This window comes from Phascolarctos cinereus, unplaced genomic scaffold (assembly GCF_003287225.1).
Source record: "Phascolarctos cinereus isolate Bilbo 61053 unplaced genomic scaffold, phaCin_HiC Scaffold_4;HRSCAF=312, whole genome shotgun sequence".
Taxonomy (NCBI): domain Eukaryota; kingdom Metazoa; phylum Chordata; class Mammalia; order Diprotodontia; family Phascolarctidae; genus Phascolarctos; species Phascolarctos cinereus.
Window position 1 is genome coordinate 503,924,956 of NW_027555847.1, and position 21,014 is coordinate 503,945,969.

The 21,014-nt window shown below is 37.9% G+C and overlaps 1 pseudogene; it reads right to left on the bottom strand.

Moving 5' to 3' along the window:
* Window positions 1–864: 864 nt before the first annotated feature.
* On the bottom strand, window positions 865–19,799 carry LOC110195810 (tripartite motif-containing protein 43-like; annotated as a pseudogene).
* Between the last annotated feature and the right edge of the window lie 1,215 nt (window positions 19,800–21,014).

Below are 21,014 nucleotides of genomic sequence, written 5' to 3' on the forward strand. Positions count from 1 at the left end.
ATTTGAGGTGAAAAACAAAATGGCTACTCTTTAAAAAATAATTTTAAATAACATCTTGTTTTATAATTGATGCAGCACAGTGCCAAGAATATAGTGAGTACTTAATAAATGCCTTTTTTCATTCATTCATTGCCAAAATACACAGAGAAAGAAACGCTACTAAACCCTACAAGCTTGATTTTTCAGGGCATGTAGAATCCAAAAAGGGAGGTTTGTGAGAAGGCACAGTACACTCTAGCCAGTTAGATGGAGTGGGAGAACCTCATTGGAAAATACAGAGGATCCCTCCCTAGATGCCTAGAAGTTGGGAGGAATGTCCTTCCACACTTTTGCATATTCATGCTCCCCAAGAACACTCATAAAAGGCCCCTTCAAAAGCAAATATCCTTTACCAGAACCTAGAGGAGTGTTTCTTTCTTTAAAAAAATGTATTTATTAATACATATTGTGTAACACTCTGTAAGAATCAACCTGAGGCACATTTGTCCATGGCATCTACAGTTAGCATCTACTGAAGGGATGGGATTCCAACAAGTCTTTCCTTCATTCCATGTCCAACACCAATTTCCCATTGATGATATCCTAAGATAGAAATGTAAAGGAGGAAACAGGCAAACTTTTACTTATTATTTTCTGTAGTAGATCACATCAGACAAAGCTGACTTAAGGAGTACACAATGCATGATGCCACTGTATTTATAGTTTCTTAATTAAAAAAAAAATCAACATTTGCCCTGGTAGAATAGCATTCAGCTTCCAATTCTCCCCAACAAGGCCCCCTTTTGTACATATAGGATTAAAAAGTGGGATACAGTTCCAGGATCATCCCGAAATATCTCTACTTGATTTGCCCAGGCCTCTGACCTAATGCCATTTTACTGAAGGGTGAGGAAGGAAGTCATTAGGTGAGTTCTCCCTTTCAACTAGCAAACAGTAAGAGGTAAAGATGAAATAGCCTCGTGCCTCCTCAGAAATCCCAACTGTGTTCAATTGTATAATAGAGAAGTCTCTCCCATTCATGTAGTGGAGACTTCCAGAGGTACAAACAGGATACATCTGACCTTAGGAAATATCTGCAAATGCGAAAGTCCTCTTTCTGTCATCAGCAGGTAATTCGTATATTGCAACAGTAGAGATTCTTGAAATTTCCTCAGAAATTCTCTTAAATCTATGTGATAAGAATTGCTCAGTTTTGGTGTAAAAGGTTCTGGCCTTTGAAGCAACAGTGACTCACTCATGCTCAGTGTTATTCTGCATCCTGTGGAAGGTCCATAATTGGCACCTGAGACTTTTCTTCTGATGCTGTGGCCATTTCCCTTAGGTCATTCCTAGGCTGGGACACTTGGAGGCTGCTTATCCTTTTTTTTTTTTTTTGCTAGGCAATGGGGGTTAAGTGACTTGCCCAGGGTCACACAGCTAGTAAGTGTTATGTGTCTGAGGCCGGATTTGAACTCAGGTCCTCCTGAATCCAGGGTACTCTATCCACTGCGCTACCCAGCTGCCCCTGCTTATCCTCTTTTTCTCTCTGTTTTGGATTTCTTGCTGGACCTCACGCTCCTTCGTCTACTCAAACACCTCATGCTCCTCATCACCCAGCTCCACAAGACTGTGGATCTCCTCTTCTTCACTCAGGAATTTGCTTATTTCTCAAAATTTTTCCTCAAATATTTCTCTTGACATTTCCTCTTGTTCTGTCCACACAACAGCCCAAGTCTAAGGTATCTTCTTCTCTTCAAACATTAGCCTCTGAACAGCTTTTAAATTTCCATTTACAAGTTTCAGATTCTCCTGGAGCTTTTTTCTATAGAGCTCAGCAGCCTCTTCTATGGGTCAGACTGTGTGAGCCTCATGTTCCTGGGATTGCGAACAGGACACACAGAATAGGGTCTGATCATCCATACAGGACTTCTTATCCTCCTGGTGTCTGTCACACTTGCTGGCTCCCTCAGGTCTCTGTGGATATTGTGTGCAGTGTTTTGCACACAGTGTTTTGCATAACTGCACATGTATGACCTGTATTGAGTTGCTTGCCTTTTCAATGAGGGTGGGTGGGATGGGAGGAAGGGAGAAAATTTGGAACCCAAAGTTTTAAAAACACATGTTTAAAAAAAAATGTTTCCACATGCAGCTGGGAAATAAGAAATACAGGAAATGAGGTACATAAATATATCGTGCCCTACAGGAAAATAGAAGGGGAAGGGGATAAGAGAAGGGAGGGGAGAGATAGAAGGGAAGGCAGACTAGGGGAAGGGATATTCAGAATGCATGCCATCTTGGGGTGGGGGGAGGAGCAAGATGGGGTGAAAATTTGGAATTCAAAATCTTGTGGAAGTAAATGTTGAAAACTAAAAATAAATAAATTTATATATATACATATATACATATATATACATATATATACATATATATACATATATACGTATATATATATATATATATATATATATATATATATATATATATATATATGACAAGAAAAAAAAGAATGAAGGAGAAACAACATTTGTCAGTCATATCCAACTCTTCATGACTCCATTTGGAGGCTTCTTGGCAAAGAGACTGGGGCAGTTTGTTATTTCCTTCTCTTTCATTTTACAGATGAAGAAAATGATGCAAACAAGGTTAAGTGACTTGCTCAGGGTCACACAGCTAGTAAGTGTCTGAGGACAGATTTGAACTCAGGAAGCTGAGTCTTCCTGACTCCAGGCCTGGCACTCTATCTGCTGTACCACCTAACTGCCCAGGATTATGCTAGGATATGTTAAAAAGCATTTCCATAGTTCATGAGTTCAATTGTATTACATATCAAATAATATCTTTCATGTGCATAAGACTGTAAAATGTATCTTTTAGAGACAAGGTTGAAAACATTATCTGATCCCCTAACATTGGAATAATAAAAAATGTTGTGATATTTAAAAAAAAAAACAGAAGATTTCCTCTTCCTGAAAGTAAAATTTCCCCTTCTCCTTGAAGTGGCATTCAAAGCTCTTGACTGGGAGATTTCCCTGCACCTAGGGCAGGAGATAGGCACAGAAGCTTCGCCGGAGTCACTGAGACAAGATTGCCAAACACCGTGTACACAATTGGCAGCCACCGGGTTTGTGAGACGGGCCTGATAAATGCTGCAAGTGAGCACATTCTGGAGACCTTCAATAATCCCTTTGGAAGACAGGATTCTGAGTCAGTGTAAGGGTGGTAAAGATCCTTTTCACAGGAGGAGTGAAGGGAAGGGATAATCCCCAATTTTTCAACCTGCAATTTTAATGTTGTTCTAATATCCCCTAATACCTCATGCCTCTCTACCTGTATTTATACTTGTTGCTGTTCAGTCATTTCAGTCGTGTTGGGCTCCCATTGGGGATTTTCTTGGCAGAGATACTGGAGTAGTTTGTCATTTCCTTCTCCAGCTTATTTGACAGATGAAGAAACGGAGGCAAACAGGGTTAAATGACTTGTCCAAGGTCACACAGCTAATAAGTGCCTCAGGCCAGATTTGAACTCAGGAAGATGAGTCCTCTTGACTCCGGGCCTGGAACTTTATCTCCTGCTCCAGCTAGCTGTATTTATACATTTCCCCTCAAATCAGAATTCCTATTTGTGTCTTATCTCCTCTACCAAGTTGTAAGCTCTGTGAAGGCACACCTCCTGTCTTGTTTAGCTTCCTACTACCAGCAAGCCTAGTACAATGCTTTTTATATAACAGGTGAAAAGAAAATGAGAAGAGCTCCAAACAGCTTTAAAATAACACCTCAAATCAAATGTTGGAGTTGCAGAGCCAACGAAAGGTCAGGGTGAGACATTTTTCCAGTCTAAGAAAACTTAGGAGGTCAGCAGGAAAAGTCTCCAACAGGGTGGAAGTCTGTCTGTTGTGCAACTACGGCAGCAGCAGTAGCACAGCAGCTTTGAGAACTTCAAGCCCAGAGATGGGAAAGGGGTCAGAAAATTGGTCAGAAAGGCCTATTGCTGACACTGGGTGCAGCTAGAGAAAATTGGCAACTCTATTGCCCATAAGCAGTTCTGAGTTGTAGTTTCAGGGTATTGAGGAGTGCTGTGGTCAGTCACAAGGGAACATGTGCCCTGGTCACAGTTCCCAGGCAAAGAGGAGTGCTAGCATTTGCAGCTACAGGGGAGTAGGGGCCCATCATGGGTAAAGACCAGAGCGCAGACCAGGAGGACAGTGATCATACCTCTCCCTGTAGCACACCACTTCAGGAGCATGAAAAACTTGAGAGTCTCAGAATTAGCTCTGAAAATAGCAGCATGAAAAAGCCTGAAGCTTGGGACTGTACTTTCCCTCCTCCAGGAGAACAGAGGCCAACTTAAAGTTCAAAGTCAAGAAATAAGCTGGAAAAATGAGCAAATGACTGAAAAAGGAACTCGACCATTAAAAGTGACTACAATGGCAGGGAAGAACAAGACAAACTCAAAAGAAAATAATAACTGAAAACAGCTACAAGCAAAGCCTCAAAGAAAAATGCTAGCTGGATACCAACCCAACAGGAATTCCTAGAAGAGCTAAAGAGGTGAGTGGTAGAGGAGTAAGAATGGCACAGTAACAGCAGCATTGTAATGATGATCAACTGTGAAAGACTTGGCTACTGTGATCAATACAATGATGCAAGACAATTCCAAAGGACTCATGATGAAAAATTCTATCCACTTCCAGAGAGAAAACTGATGAACTCTGAATGAAAACTGAAATATACTTTTTCTTTCTTTTTTTGCAATATGGAAATATGTTTTGCATGATTTCATATATATATTATACATATATACACATATGTATGTATGTATGTATACATATATACATATATACATATATATACATATATATGTATGTGTGTATAATATATACATACATATATATATATATATATATATATATATTGCTTGACTTCTCAGTGGATGGGGGAGGGCATAGAAAGGAAGGAGAGAATTTGGAACTCAAAATTTAAAGAGAAGAAATGTTTTTAAAAAAATAAATTTTTAAAAATAAAAATGTTAAAAATAAATTTTAAAAAGAAAAGAAAGTAAAAAAGAAAAAAGAAAAGAAAGTGAGAAGAAAGGAGAATTATGAGAAGATGGTGACTATTAAAACCTAGAGTATCGTAGATCCTCCTCCAAAAATACCCTAGGAAAGTTCTAAAAATGCACTAGGAGGTCAATGATAAAGAACACCAAAGAGAAATAGTTTTACCAGCCCAGAATTGCACAAAAAGAATTAGAATTCTTTGGAAGCTCTGAGCATAGACAGGGTACAGCCAGTAGAAAGCATTGACCCAGAACAGGAGACAGAGGTAGGCTAATTCAGGGCATGGCACTCAGGCAGCTCAGTACCTATGAAGCTCTGCTGCAGGCCCAGCAGCAGCTTGAAATGGGGCTGTCCCAGTAAAGTCACAGTGCCCAGGCAGTCTGACCTGAGGCACAGCAGGAGACAGGGGCAGACTGGGGAGCACAACGCAAGTCAAATCAAGTCAACAAGAACTTATTAAGGGACTACTATGTGCCAGGCACCTTGCTATGCTGGGAATACAAAGAAAGGGGGAAAAAAAAAAGTCCTGCCCTCCAGAAGCTTACATTCTAATGATAGAGGCAACATATTAAAAACCAAGTGGAAATAAGAGGTATATACAGAGTGGATAGAAAGCACTCTGAGAAGGGAAGGCTTTAGCATCTGGGGAAACCTGGAAAGGACTCTGCAATTAGGTTGGATTTGAGCCGAGTCTTCAAGGAAATCAAGGGAACTAAGAGATAAGGTGACAAAATAGAACCTTCCAGATATGGGGAACAGTCAGTACAAAGATATAGAGACAGGAAATGGAATGTTATATATAGAGAGGTGTGCTAGGGGCAGCTCTAACTGGCTTCCATGGTGATTGTTAAATTTTTCAGAATGAGCATTTATACCTTAGAGATAGCAAATCAGGGATTGATTTGTGTGTGTGTGTGTGATTGTCTAGACTTTTAAAAAGTGTTAATAATGCAGATTAAATTTAGAAGTGTGTACATTTTTCCCCCAGACAGCTCAGTTGCTAAACATTTACCAGCAGCACACCCCTGATTATATACAAAGTATACCAAGTAATCCAATTTTGCAGGACCACAAAATGCCTGGAGGGGACTGAAGAGGAAAAAACAGGAAGGGCCCAGGTTATTAAATGCTTTATATTCCAAACAGAACAGTTTTCATTTGATCCTGGAGGTACTAGGAAAACATTAGAACTCAATAAGCAGGGGAGAAGCGGGTCAGATCTGTATTAAAATACAAAAACCCCAAAAGGGTTTTTGGCAGCTGAGTGCAGAATGGATTGGAGTGGAGAGAAATTTGAGATAGGGAGACAAGGACTATTGCAATAGTCCAAATGAGAGGTGATGATGACCTAAACAAGGGTTGTAATTGCATGAGTAAAGAAAGGAATGCATAAGAGAAATGTTGTGAAGGTAAAAGCAGGATTTGACAATGGATTGGATATATGGGTTGAGTGAGAGGAGGTTGTGAGGCTGGTAGTACTCATGGCCGTAATAGGGAGATTGAGAATAAGGGAGGGTTTTCTTGGGGAAAAAACGATGAAATGTTGGGTTTGGGATGCTTATGAGATATACAATCTAAGATGTACAAATGACAATTGGTGATGTAGGATTATAAGCAGAACCAAGAAAACAATTTATATTATAACAACAACATTGTAAAAACAATTTTGAAAAACTTAAGAATGCTGATTAATGAAATGATAAATGAACTGGGCATGCAATTAAAAAAAAAACAAACCAACCAGAAAAGCAACAGATCAAAAGATCCCAACAAAAAGCCAAAGTAGAAATTGTGAAAATCAAAGAAGAAAATAACAAAAATTAATAGCCAAAAAACCCCAAACCAATGAATTCATAAAGGTAGGAGCTGTTTTTTCCTCTAATAATACTAATAAACTAGATAAGAAGTTAGTACGCCTGATTTTTTTCAAAAAGGAAAGGAATTTTGTGTTAAATGAAAAAGAATTAATAACTGAAGATAAAAGATCAGAAACCATTTTGCACAATTACATGTCAGCAAAAGTGATAGATGAAATGGATGAATATTTATAATACCCAAATTAACAGAACTACATTATTTAAATAGATCAACTTTTTTGTTTTGTTGTTGTTGTTGTTGTTTTGTTTTTGGTTTGGCAATGGGATTAAGTGACTTGCCCAGGGTCACACAGCTAGTAAGTGTCAAGAGTCTGAGGCTGGATTTGAACTCAGGTCCTCCTTAATCCAGGGCCAGTGCTCTATCCACTGCACCACCTAGCTGCCCCCAGATCAACTTTTTTAAAAGAGACAGCCATACATGGTGTATTTACAAGTAAAATCTATCAAATATTCAAATAATTCATACCAATATTACAAAAACTACTGTTTTCAAAACAGGATGCAAGATACTTTTAAAATTTCTTTTCATGATACAAATATGGTCTTGATATCTATACCAGTGATAGAGTAGAGCTAAAAAAGTATAGAGCAATATCCATAGAGAATATTAATGCAAAAATATTAAGTAAATATTAGCAAACAGACTACAACAGTATATTCAGGATGGATTTATATCAAGAATGGAGGATTGGTTCAATAAAAGGAAGACAATAAATATAATAAACCATATTAATAGCATAAATATTAAAAACTACATGATTATGTACATTGGTGCTGAAAAGGTTCTTGACAATATTCAACACATCTGTTAAAATACCAGAAAGCATAAGAATAAATGAATCTTTGCTCAATCTGTTAAATAATATCCATCTAAAAGAAAAACCAGCATTATATGTAAGGAAGACAGGCTAGAGGACTTTCTAGCAGCATTAGGGATAAAGCAAGGATGCCCATTACTATTTAATATAGTGCTAGAAATGATAGCTATAGAAATGAGCCAAGGAAAAGAAATCAAGAGAATAAGTACATGAAAAGCAAAAACAAAATTACCACTTTTGCAGATGATATGGTGATTTACTTAGAAAATCCTAAAGAATTAATTAAAATTGTTTGGAGCAATTAATAAATTGAGAAAAAAGTTGTAGGATGAAAAGCATATTCACATAAATCATCAAAATTCCAGTTTATTACCAACAAAACTCAGCAAGAAGCGAGAGAAAAGAGAAATTCCATCCCAAACCAACTATACTTATAAGTCTATTTACTGAAATCCAGAAATATATGAATCCAGTTACAAGAAACTCTTTACAAAAATAAAAACAGACATATATAATTAGAGAAATATTCATTGTTCATGAACATGCCATTCCAATATAACAAAAATGACAACATTATTTAAGTTAACTTACTTATTCAGGGCCATCTAAACTATCAAGAGACTATTTTATAGAATCAGCAAAAATAATAACAAAATTCATCTGAAGGAATATAAAGCCAATAATCTCAAGCAAAATAAGGGGGGAAAGTGGGAAAGAAGGTCTAACACAGCCATATTTCAAACATCAAAACAGTAACGATCAAAACATTTTGGTACTGATTAAAAACAGAAGTTGACCAATGGAACAGATTAAATTATCACACACAGAAACAAACACAGCTGAATAGTGTCTGATAACCACAAAGACCTTGGCTACTAGGATAAGGACTCAGTGTCAGACAAAAACTGCTGGGAAAACCAGAAAGCAGTAGCACAGAAATTTGATGAAGACCAACAATTCACACCATATGATAAGATAAACTATAAAAGGTGACAAGAGTAAAGTGGCAATTGTTGGAGGGGCTGTAGGAAAACAAGAACATTAATGCATTGTTGATGGACCTGGATTGGTATACTTTCCGGAAAGCAATTTGTAACCATTAGCAAAAGTCATTAAACCTTGAATACCATTTGACCTCGTGGTACCACTAGTAGTTCTATACTCCAAAGAGATCAAAGAAAGAGGAAAAAATACTTATATGTACAAGACTGAAAACTAAGGGGATATCTATCAGTTGGAGAATGGCTGAACAAATTATGCTATATCAATATAATGTAATATTAAATAACAAAAAGGGATGGTTTCAGAGCAACCTGAGAAGACTTGCATGAACTGATACAAAATAAATAAGCAGAACCAAGAGAAAATTTATATGACAACATTCTAGTAAAATGCAATTTTGAAAGACTTAAGAACTCTAATCAATACAATGACAAATTTATGAATCCAGAATATTGATAATGATGCATGCTACTTACCTCTTGACAGAGATGTGATGGACTCAAAATGGAAAATAAGACATATATTTTTAGAAATGGTCAGTGTAGTCATTTGTTTTGCTTGGCTATGCATATTTCTTATGAAGGCTTTGTTTTCTTTTTCTTTTTTAATTGCAGAAGGGATGTGGGGAGTCAAGGGTAAAGTATCCCCCACCAAAAAAAAAAAAAGCAAAAGAAAAGGAATAAAAGAGGACTATTTAAACATGTTTTCGTTTTCCTCCATTTCATTTTATTATTTTTTCCAATCAACAAGCATTTTATTTTTCTTCTCATCCACTTTCCCCCCAGCAAAATCCCTCATGTAATATAATAGGGAACAGGTAAATATGAAGAGCAAAAACATAAGAGAATCATTGAAGTATGTATATTTTTAAACGCACAAAAGAGAATAGAAGGACTCATAATGAATCCGGCAAATAAGACAGTCTGGAAAGTTGCACGTTGAATTTATTATAAATTAGCAAGAAATGAAAGCTGTATATAATAGAGATCTGCACGTTCATATATAATCTTTTTTCTGTAATACCATTTATATGGTATTATATTTAACTTTTTTTTTTAATGTGCAGAGACATTTTATAAAAGGAAGGAAAAGAAAGAAAAGAAAAGTAGGGCAGGAAGAAATTTTAAGTTATTTACATGCTCTATTGTAACAAACTTTATATATCCACAGGAGATAGGCTCTGGAAGTTCCCACAGTAAAGAAGTCAACTCTGACTAGTGAATTTTTTCCCCTCCTTTCTTTTTTTCTCTCCCTGCCCCCCTTTCACTCCCAAAGGAGGAAGGGCAGGGACCATAAAGAGAGATACAGCTGAACAGAAGCCCTGGAGGATAATAGATGAGCTCGATCTGAGGTAATTGACCCAAGCTAGGATAGGCTATTAGTAAGTCTTCCAAACTATATTTAACCTCCAAACTCAAACAGCGTAACCTAATGCCAGAGGGGAGGTGGGGGAATCTTTTCCTATGTGTTACTGGTCCCAAAATAACTCCCCTCTCTTCCTCCCCCTAAACAAAGATTGTTTCGGTGAAGCTGTGGGTTGGATTAAGGAAATAAACTCTGAATTGTAATTGGCAGATAGGCTGAATCCTCCAAAGTGTTAATTGCCCAAATTAATTGCCAATTCATTAAATGCATAGGAATTTTTTTATCTGGGAGGGTGGGGAGGAAGAGGAGACTGTAGTTTTTCATCTTCCTTACCTCTCTCAGGTGGCTGCTCCCCAAATAAGTTACCCAAGGTGTGAAATGCCTGCTGTGGACATTGTTCAGTAGCAGGCTGCCGTGTCCCTGTCTTCTTGGGTTGTTCGTATAGATGGCAGAGAATATTCAAAACCTCACATTGAATCTGCATATTCCCAAGGGTTTCCTACACTAAGAAAGGGACTTGGTATAGTGGAAGAAGAATTTGAAGTCAAGGACTTGGGTTCAAATCCTAGCTCTTTCTACTACTTTGGACAAGTAAACAACCTCTCTGGGCCTCAATTTCCTCATCTCTAAAATAAGAAAATTAGACTGAAATGATCTCTAAGAACACTTCTGGCTCTAAATCCGTCACTAAAGTCTGAAAAGAATGCTCAGGAGATAGGGAGTCCTAAAGTTAAGATTTCCTAAGAAAAGAGATATGAATTTACCCTCTATCAATTTTCTTTTGAATTTTCTTTTCAGTCACAGGGATTGGAAAAACATGAAGTGGAAAAAAAGATATGCAGAGTTGAATTTGAGTTATGGTAACACACTAGCCAAGGCAGCTAGATGGTGCAGAAGATAGAGCACCTGGCCTGGAATCAGAAAGACCTGGGTTCAAATCCAGCCTCAGATACTTAGTAACTATGTGACCCTGGGCAAGTCTCCTAGCCCCTATTTGCCTCAGTTCCTCATCTGTAAAATAGGGAAATAGCAAACCACTCCAGTATCTTTGCCAAGAAAACCCCATGGGGTCCATGGTATCACAGCGTTAGATGCAACTGAACAACTTAACAATAACACCATAGCCACGCCCCTCAGATTGGCAGTAATGATCTGAAAGCCTAGATATCTAGCAGCAATCATTGCCCTTAAGGAATCTACAGTTTTGGGGAAATTAATGAGACTAATAACCCGGGAAACAGACAATAATATCAGACAATATATAATCAAGTATGGTATAGGTCTTGAGAGGTCAGAAAAGGAAGGGGATCAAAGTGGGTTACAGCAGCTGAATGAAGGTACATGTGGGTACAAGAAGGTACAAGAATGACGATATAAGTAGGTAAATTACAGGATGGAATATAGGATCAGGACTCAGAAAACCCTAGTTCCAGCTCTGCCATTAACTGTATGACTTTGAACAAGTTGCTTAACCCAAGGTTCCCCAAGTTTCCTCATCAGTAAATTAAGGGGGTGGACTAGATCATCTTTGAAGTTCTCTCCAGCTCTAATATTCTGATTCATGGAAACGGTAGGACTTAGGGTGGACCTCAAAGACTGGAGATAAGTTGGATAGATGGAGGACAAGGGTAGAAGATATTTCAAGCAGAGAGTATCTCGAGGAATAAAGCAGGGAATGAATGATGTGTAGAAGGACAGGGGTTGGTCTTCACTTAGTAGGTATTGGGAAATAGTTGGAGACGATGCTGTTAAGGTAAGATGCACTAGATTGCAGGGGACTTCACCTACTCCATATGAGGATTGAATCTGATAATAGATTTGAAAGTTCTAATAAAAAGTGCTACAGCCAATAAGTTTCAACTATTATTATCATCCAGTTATGAACAACAACTTCCTGTATGGAAAGAAATATGAACTGATGCAGAATGAAGTATGCAGAACCAAGAAAAAATATTCACAATGACTCCAATGCAAACATCAACAAAATAAATTGAATCCCATTAGATTATAATGAGCAGAGACTATGGTTGTGGAATATTGCACATACTGTCAGCCATTGCTGCTACTGAACAGACTTTTTCCCCCCACTAAGATCATTGTTACAAGGGATGACTCATTTAGGTAAGGGAGAGAAAAGGGATATATTTGGAAATGAAGATCAATCAGTTAACTATCACTTATTTTTTAAACATCTATTATATGCTATGCCGTGGTGATAACAAAGAAAGGTTTAAAAAAATAGTCCCCGCGCCCAAAGAACTCACATACAAAGGACTATGTACAAACATGGACAGCTAAGTGGGGCAGTGGATAGAGAGCCCAGCCTGGAGTCAGGAAGATTCATCTTACATGAGTTCAAATCTGGCCTCAGACACTTACTGGCTATGTAAACTTGGGCTTAACTTAACCCCATTTGCCTTAGTTCCTCATCTGTAAAATAAGCTGGAGAAGGAAATGGCCAACCACTCCAGTATCTCTGCCAAGAAAACCCCAAATGGGGCCACCGGAAGAATTAGACACAACTGAAGTAACTCAACAACAGAAATGTACAAACAAGATATATATACAGGAAAAAATGGAAATGACCTCAGAGTAAAGGTACTAAAGTTAAGGAGAATGGGGAAAGCTTTTTGTAGAAGGTAGGACTTTAGCTGAGACTTGAAGAAAGCTAGGAGGCAAGAGCAAGGAGGGATAGAGTTCCAGGCGTGGAGGAAAGCCAGTGAATAGGCTGAAAGTCCAGAGACAGAGAGTCTTGTTCGAGGAATGGCAAGGACGCCAATGTCATTTGATCACATAGTATGTGGAGGGGAGAGAGTAAAATGTAAAAGCTAGCAATGCAGAAAGGGGTCAGATTATGAAGGCCTTTAAAAACCAAACAGAGGATTTTATATTTGATCCTGGAGGCAATAGGGAGCCACTGGAATTCATTGAAAGGGGGAGAGAGGAGTAATACACTCAGACCTGCACTTTAGAAAAATCATTTTGATAGTTGCATGGAGGATCAATTACAGTGGGGGAGAAACCAGGAGGAGATCACAACAGCTCAGGCCTGAGGTGATGAGGGTCTGTACTGAAGTGTCAGGGGATGTGTTCATAAGAGTTGCTACAAAGGTAGAAATAACACGAACTGACAACTAATTAGATAAAGAGGGATGGGGGAAGAACGTGAGTGATACAAAAACAAAAGCTTTCAATAAAATAAGATAAACTTTTAAAAACATCATGAGAGACAATCTGACATAGCAAAAAGAAGGCACCCAAATTCAAGTACTATTTCATATATACTAGCTTCTTAATCTTTCATTGTCACCAGGCAATTCTTTAAGACTTTAAGTCACACAGATCTGCTTCAATGGGGGAAATTTTTACATTTCAGATTTTGTACATCAATTAAATCTTAGGTCCAGATTAAAAAAAAAAGTGAATTACTATTACAATATTGCTGAACCTCTCTCTTTACTAAAGCATTTTCACATTTATGTTGGACACAGAAAAAGAAAATCAGGAGGAAAATGGGAATTATTTTTTGTTTAAACATTGCTCAGAGGTTTTTGAAGGGTAAATGGGGAAGAGGGCAGCTAAGTAGTACAGTGGATAGAGCATTGGGCTAGGTGTCAGGAAGATGAGTCTTCCTGAGTTCAAATCAAAAGTTATTCCATTATGCAACTAGAAGAACAACCCAAATGTTAACAAAAATTCATTTCCCTGTCCAAGGAAAGATACAAAGAGTTCAAAAGGGGAAGCCTTGCTTAAAAATTCAAAATATTTCCATCTGTCATGATGGAACTCCAGTCATGACATTTGTGGGCTTGGTATTTGTGGCCACATTATGTTGTTTCTGGGTTTTCCTTGTTGGTTGTCAAGTTCCATTTCTTTGTAGACAGTGACCCTGCTCTCGAACACTCACATGTGAGAACACTTCAATAAATGTCTGGCATGATGCTTTGGTAGATTTTATTGTCAGAAAAGAAAATCACATATAAATTGTCCTATTTCATTAGGGCTTTGTTTAATGTTTATGGAGTTTTAGGGGCAGGAGACAGAACCTGGCTAATTAGTGCTTCTGATCAGTCAGGGTTTTCTTCTTAAACTCTCCTTTACCCTGAATTGTTGGAAGTCCAATGGTGAAATGTTGTGGTGAACTGTTCAATTAGTATATTTGTTTTATAAACTCCTGTGGACACATGCCTATTCCCTTCAGTGATGCAGATTGGCTTTCTTCTGCTCCTGTTCATTCCACATTCCTATCCTGTTTGTCAGAGGAAATTCATTGAAGTTCTGGGGTGGCAGCAGGGAAAGGGGCTTCACTGCTTTCTCTTAAGAATATTAAGGGGAGCACACTGTTACCCTTCAGCTTGGGACCATATATGTTTTTATGACATCCTTTACATCCCCAGTAAGCAATGTGTTTTCCTCTGCTTATTCCCACCATGACCTCTTTTCTGTTTTCTGGATAATCTTCAAAATTCAGCTCTTCAGTGACTCCCAGTCACATACCACAATGAGGAAGAACATAGGTATTAAAAAAGATGGGCCTTAGTGTCAAGGAGAAGCTTGGGGCCATTAAAGGAACTTTGCCATTTGCCAAAGGCAATCCAGTCCACTCTGGGCAACCCAGTCTGCCTTCTTCCTCCTGTTCAATTTGGAGCTCAGCTAATTTTCCATCTATAGGGTCTGTTGAAGATTTTATACACACACATACATGTAATAATATATATATATAATTACATACATACATAGATATATACACATACATGTATAATATATATATATTTTATATATAATATAAACATATACATATACATGGATAAGCTCCATAGACTGTTTATTTAACTGGACATCATGGTCTGAATAATAGACATTCTTCATCCACTTCATTTCTCTTATGTGGATAGTTAGGCCAAACTCTAGAGGAACTATGGATCCAATTTAGGGGGTTCTGAAATGATACACAAATTACCAATTTTTAAACGATTACAATGAATGCAACACTAAAATCTTAGCTGGTATAGTGTAGCTGGAGGAGGGCTACCTTCACAAGAAGGCAGTAAACAGTAGGGAAAAGAGCTCTGGCCTTGGATGGACTCAGATGACCTAAGCTTCAATCCTGATTTTATTACTTACTACCTATTTTTAACTCTAGTACTGCATTTCTAAATGCCTACTAGACCTTTCCACTTGGATAGGAAAGCAGGAATTGACATACAAAGTCAGATGCATGCTCCAACTGCCCAAGTATTCTCTGGCCAACAGAAACTGATGATATATGCCATGGAGGGTAAAGTTGTCCTCTCTGACATTAACCTGAAAAGCTTTCTAAGCCATTTGCAGTCATAATTTTAAAATTGTCCAAACCCTTTTTGAATCCACTAATACTTATTATACCATCTCTTAGGAGTATAAATTTATAAATGGTTATTACCCCATGTACATATTTGTCCCAAACTTCCCTCATTTAGGTTCTAAAGTGTGCCCTCTCTTCCTGATATTTTGGTGAACAAGTCTGAGGTGAATACCCTATCCATTTGATTCATAATGTGTAGATTTAAATACCATACTTTCCTTCCTTTTTTCCTTCTTTCATTCCTCTCTCCCTCCTTTTCTCCTTCCCTCCCTCCCTCTTCAATCTGTTATATACACCTTCCTTCCTTCCTTCCTTCTTTCCTTCTTTCATGTGGCTAATGCAGGAATATATTTTGTTCAGCTATATTATATATATTTGTTATGAGATTTTTTTCCTGCCTTCTCAGGTGGAGGAAGGCAAGGTGGGAGGGACAAAATTCAGAACAGAAAATAAAATAAAATTGAGTTAAATATATTTAAATGCTATCATCTCTCATAGCCTTTGCTTTCCAAGTCTAATATCTTTTTAGTTCTGTCCTCATACAACAACCAACCCAGCACCATAGGCATTTGGTTATAGCCTTCCTGAGATTCCAGTGTTCCAAGGACAGATAGAGGATACTTGATGGGAGGGCTGACTTGTCCCTTTTACTTTCTCTACACTTCTTAGCATGTGTTATAATGATTATTTCCTAGTGGCTGCCCAAGCCACAGAAACTCTTCTTCAAGAGTTAAGACTTTTGACCCTGCTACCAGACATTGAGAGAATGGAGGGAAGAGTAAAGGAGGAACAGGGAACAGGAAAAGAGAAATGAGCAGGATGTTATCTTATAATCATTTCTAAAGGTTATGAGAATATTTTGTCATCTCACAGTGAAATTCTATAGAGTGTGTTGTAGCCTAAATATAAAGCTATTTTACATAGATTTTTTTTGGGGGGGGGTGTCAATAAATATATTTTTTAAAAAGATCTAACTTGTCCTAATCTTTTTTTTTTTGGCTAGGTAATGGGGCTAAGTGACTTGCCCAGGGTCACACAGCTATTAAGTTTCTGATCTGAGACCACATTTGAATTCAGGTCCTCCTGACTCCAGGACCAGTGCTCTATTCACTGTGCCACCTAGCTGCCCCTGTCCTATAGTAATCTTAAATTTAAAATGTCAAAAAAAAAATCTCTCCTCCACCCCCCACCCAAGTGCCTCCCATTTCCTTATTTCTATTGATGGCACCATCATCCTTCCAGCCACCCAGGCTCACAACCTAAGCCCTCTCCCTCAGTGTCCACATCTGATCAGTTGTCATACCCTGTGGATTCTAACTCCACTTCTTTCACATCTATCCTTTTATCTCTAATTACATGGCTGCCACCCTAGTTCAAACCCTAAATATACCCCTCACTTGAGCTATTACAGCCACCTTTTAAATGGTCTCCTGGCCTCCAGTCCATTCTCTAAGCAGCTGCCAAACTGATATTCCTAAAGCATCACACTGCTCAGGTTGACCTGCTCAAAATGCTTTACTGCCTCCCCACTGTCTTTAAGATCAAATATGTCCTCTATTTGGCATTAAAAGATCCTCACAGTCTGGCTCTGGCCTATCTTTTAAATTATTATTTTTTAAAATTTTTGTTCTGAACTTAAACACCAAATAGAATAGGCATTTGCATATAGGCTATAGGACAGAAAGAGGATTGTACATGGAACCGCAGGTCTCCATTATATACAGCTTACTTTTCAAGTATACAGCATCGATCTGTAGGTTTTTTAAAATAAATCTGCCCACCCCACATCTCCCTCTAACCTTGTATTAAAAAAAAAATCAACAAATACCTCTGTCTACACAGTCTGGCAAAAACAATTTCCTACATTTGCTGTGTTTGAAAACACCTATCTCTTTCTGCATTTTAAGTTTCCCTCTGTCAGGGAGTGGTGGATATCATCTATATTCTTCTGGATTTGTGGTTTATCACTGTGTTAATCAGAGTTCTAGTCTTTTAAAATTGTTTTCATTGTTTTTCTCCCTAAGGTCATTATTATACAAATTGTTCTCTCGGTCCTGGCCACTTTCCTCTGTATCAATTCATAAAAGTCTTCCCAGTTTCCTCTGAAATTGTCTATTTCATAATTTCCAGTGGTATAATATTTCATTATATTCATATACCATAATTAAAGCCATCTCCCAATAGGATTCCTTCTCTTTAGTTTCCAATTTGTAGCTACCAAGATCAGAGCATTGATATGCTTTCCCATATCTATAAGTTTTGTTGAAATCCTAAAGTCTGCAGAATGATATGGAAAGAGGAATGAGAAGCAATTAAAAATCTCTTTAATTAATAGAGTCTCGATCAGGGTGGTAGTCAGGATAGGAGAACATAGAATGGATTCAAGAACCACAAATAGGAAACAAACATTTATTAAGCTCTCATCATAGTCTAGGCAGCTAGGTGGTACAGTGGATAGAGCACCAAGCCTGGAGTCCAAAAGACTTCAATTCAAATCCAGTCTCGGACACTTACTAGTCATGAGAACCTGGGCAAGTCACTGAACCCTGTTTACCTCAGTTTCTTCATTTGTAAAATGAGCTGGAGAAGGAAATAGCAAACCACTCTAGTATCCCTACCAAGAAAACACCAAACAGAGTCATGGAGAGTCAGCCATGACTAAAAATGATTGAACACACATACATACACACACACACACACACACTACAGGCATGTGGGAGGAACAACACGCACGTGGCTAACCACAAAGTAACGTCAGAGAGTAGGAAAAAGCCCTAACCAAATGAAGTGGGATCTTGTGTGGAAGATGGCGCATGAGCCTTATAGGGAGCTAAAAGCAGGGAATGTTTCATTTTTGTTTTGTATTGTCAGTGCCTAGCAAATAGGAGGTGCTTAATATATGCCTGTTGAATTAGCTTCAAGAGTCTCAATCGACCAGCTAGACTGTATGAAGGTAGAGAGACAGAAGATGGAACATTGTGGATGAGGGACATTAAATAGCCTGGTTGGGCTGAAACAGTGTGAGTGGGAGTAATGTGAGATCAGTTGAAAAGATCAGTTGAAGTCACATTGCAAAGTTTTAAATGCCAAGCACAAAGTTTGGCATTTATCCTAGAAACAAGAGGATAGCTAAAGCTTGAGCAGGGGATAGCCACAGTCAGAACTGTGCTTTTTCTTTTTTCAAATTAAAATTTATTTTCAAACAGATTGGCCTTTTCACCCTCCCATGTCTCTCCTCCACCCCACTCCTTAAAAAGGCAAGATAAACAACACTGCTGTTACAAACATGTATAATCAGGCAAAACAAAAATTTGCAGTGACCATGTCTAAAATAAAGTATGTTTCAGTCTGTGCTCAGAGTCCATGACCTCTCTGTCAGGAGATGGGCAGCATGTTTTATTGTAAGTTCCCAGGTATGGTGGTTGGTCATTGTGTTAATTAATCTGCAAGTTTTCTTTTTTTTTTCCTATTTTGTTTTAATCAGCCTTCTCACTCTCCTGTGCCAATACCACTACTCCCATTGAGAACACAAGAAAAACAAAATCCATTATACATGTATGGTCAATTAAAACAAATTTCCATATTGGCCAAGTCCTAAAAAATATTTGTCTCATTCTGCATTCTGAGTCCTTTGCCTCTCTATCAGGAAGTGGGTACCATGTTTTATCATTAGTCCTCTGGAATCACAGTTAGACATTCTGCTATATTTCTCTTCATTCCCTTGTTTGTACTTTAAAGTTTTTCTGCAGCTCTGATCTTTTTATCAGGAATGCTTTTAAGTCCTCTGTTTCATAAAATGTCTATTTTTTCCTGTGTAGCCTTATACTTAGTTTTGCTGGCTAAGTTATTCTGGACTATAAGCCCATATCCTTTGCCTTCTATTAATGGGAGAAGAGATGATAGTTTGAGGGGACAGAAATATCAAGTTAAGGAATTTTTTAGTTATCAGGAAGATCTGGGCATCAGGGCAGGAGCAAATAAAGAGACTGAAAAATAGCAAATAGAGAGGAAAATTGAATGGATAAGTCCCTCAAAGAGTCACAGAGTGACTGACTTTGGCCAGAATGATCACATTTTTCTCCAAAACTGGAACAAAAGAGAAGGAATGATGCTGAAGAGATATGAGGGATGCAACTGTAAAGGAAGGCACACTAGTGCAACACAGCTTTGGCCATCATTGGTCTTTGCTCTCATTTCATTACCAGCCTCTTCTTATAACCACATATTTCCTCAATGATGCCTTTTATGCCACTTCTTGCTCTTAAGTCACCATTGGTCATATGCATCCACCATGCATTATTTTCATTGTATTTTGAGTCATCAGCACTTTCTTGAGTCTTGAGATGATGGTGCTCCATGATTTCTAGCTCTATACAGTGGTGTTGAAAAAAATGGAATTCTGTATCAGGAAGCAATTGAGGATCACTGAAGCATAGCATAATTTCCCAAATTTAACCCGGATGATTTTGGGCCTTGTTTATTGTCCAACCACAGTGCCTATCTTAGGTAGATGTACTGATGGTTTTACTCATTGCCCATCCAGTTGTCTGTCAGTCTTGTCATCATGAATTTTTCATCCACTTAGTTTTTATGGGGATTGGTAGGTCAATTTTTTTCTAATGACTCTAAGAAAGTTCTGAAATGTTTCATGTAATTAGTAGAACATCAGCAGCAAATGGGATTCTGTAGAACCAAACCAGCAATAGCAAATTATTTTATTTGGTCTTTGTGAATGACATTACCTATGACACTAGAGAACACTTTTTATTTGATTCTGATACTCAGAAAAATCATGGAAAAATTTCATCTCTGTGATTGTATCTACAAGGGGACCTTAGATGATCAGATATATGCATGGGAGATTAGTTGTTTAAGAATCTTTGTTATTCAGGCAGTTTTCAGACAGAAATCAAAACCATAGTTACAAGAAAAAATATTCTAAATCACTATTGGTCAGAGAAATGCAAATTAAAACAACTCTGAGATACAACCTCACACCTATCAGACTGGCTAATATGATAAAAAAGGAAAATGATGGATGTTGGAGGAGATGTGGGAAAACTGGGATAATAATACACTGTTGGTGAAGCTGTGAGCTGATCCAACCATTTTGGAGAGCAATTTGGAACTATGCCCAAAGAGCTACAAAACCATGCATATCCTTTGATCCAGCAATACCACTTACTGGCCAGACATCATAAAAGGGGTGAGAGAGGGAAAGGACCTATTTGTACAAAAATATTTATAGCAGCTCCTTTCGTGGTGATTAAGAACTGAAAATTGAAGGGATGTCCACCAATTGGGGAATGGCTAAACAAACTATGACACATAATTGCAATGGAAAATTATTATTCTTCATCTTCATCATCCTCCAGCTCTCAGTTCTCTCCCAGACCATCACCTTCGCACTGGCTATACTCTCCTCCCTTTCTTATCTCAACCTTTTAGTAAATCAACTCAACTCTATACTACCATCCTCCCTCAAAGGTTCCTTACCCTTTTATCCAATCAGTGACTACACCTAGCCATCTCCTTTACTCCCAACTCCTAATCAGGGCTAGAGAAAAATCACA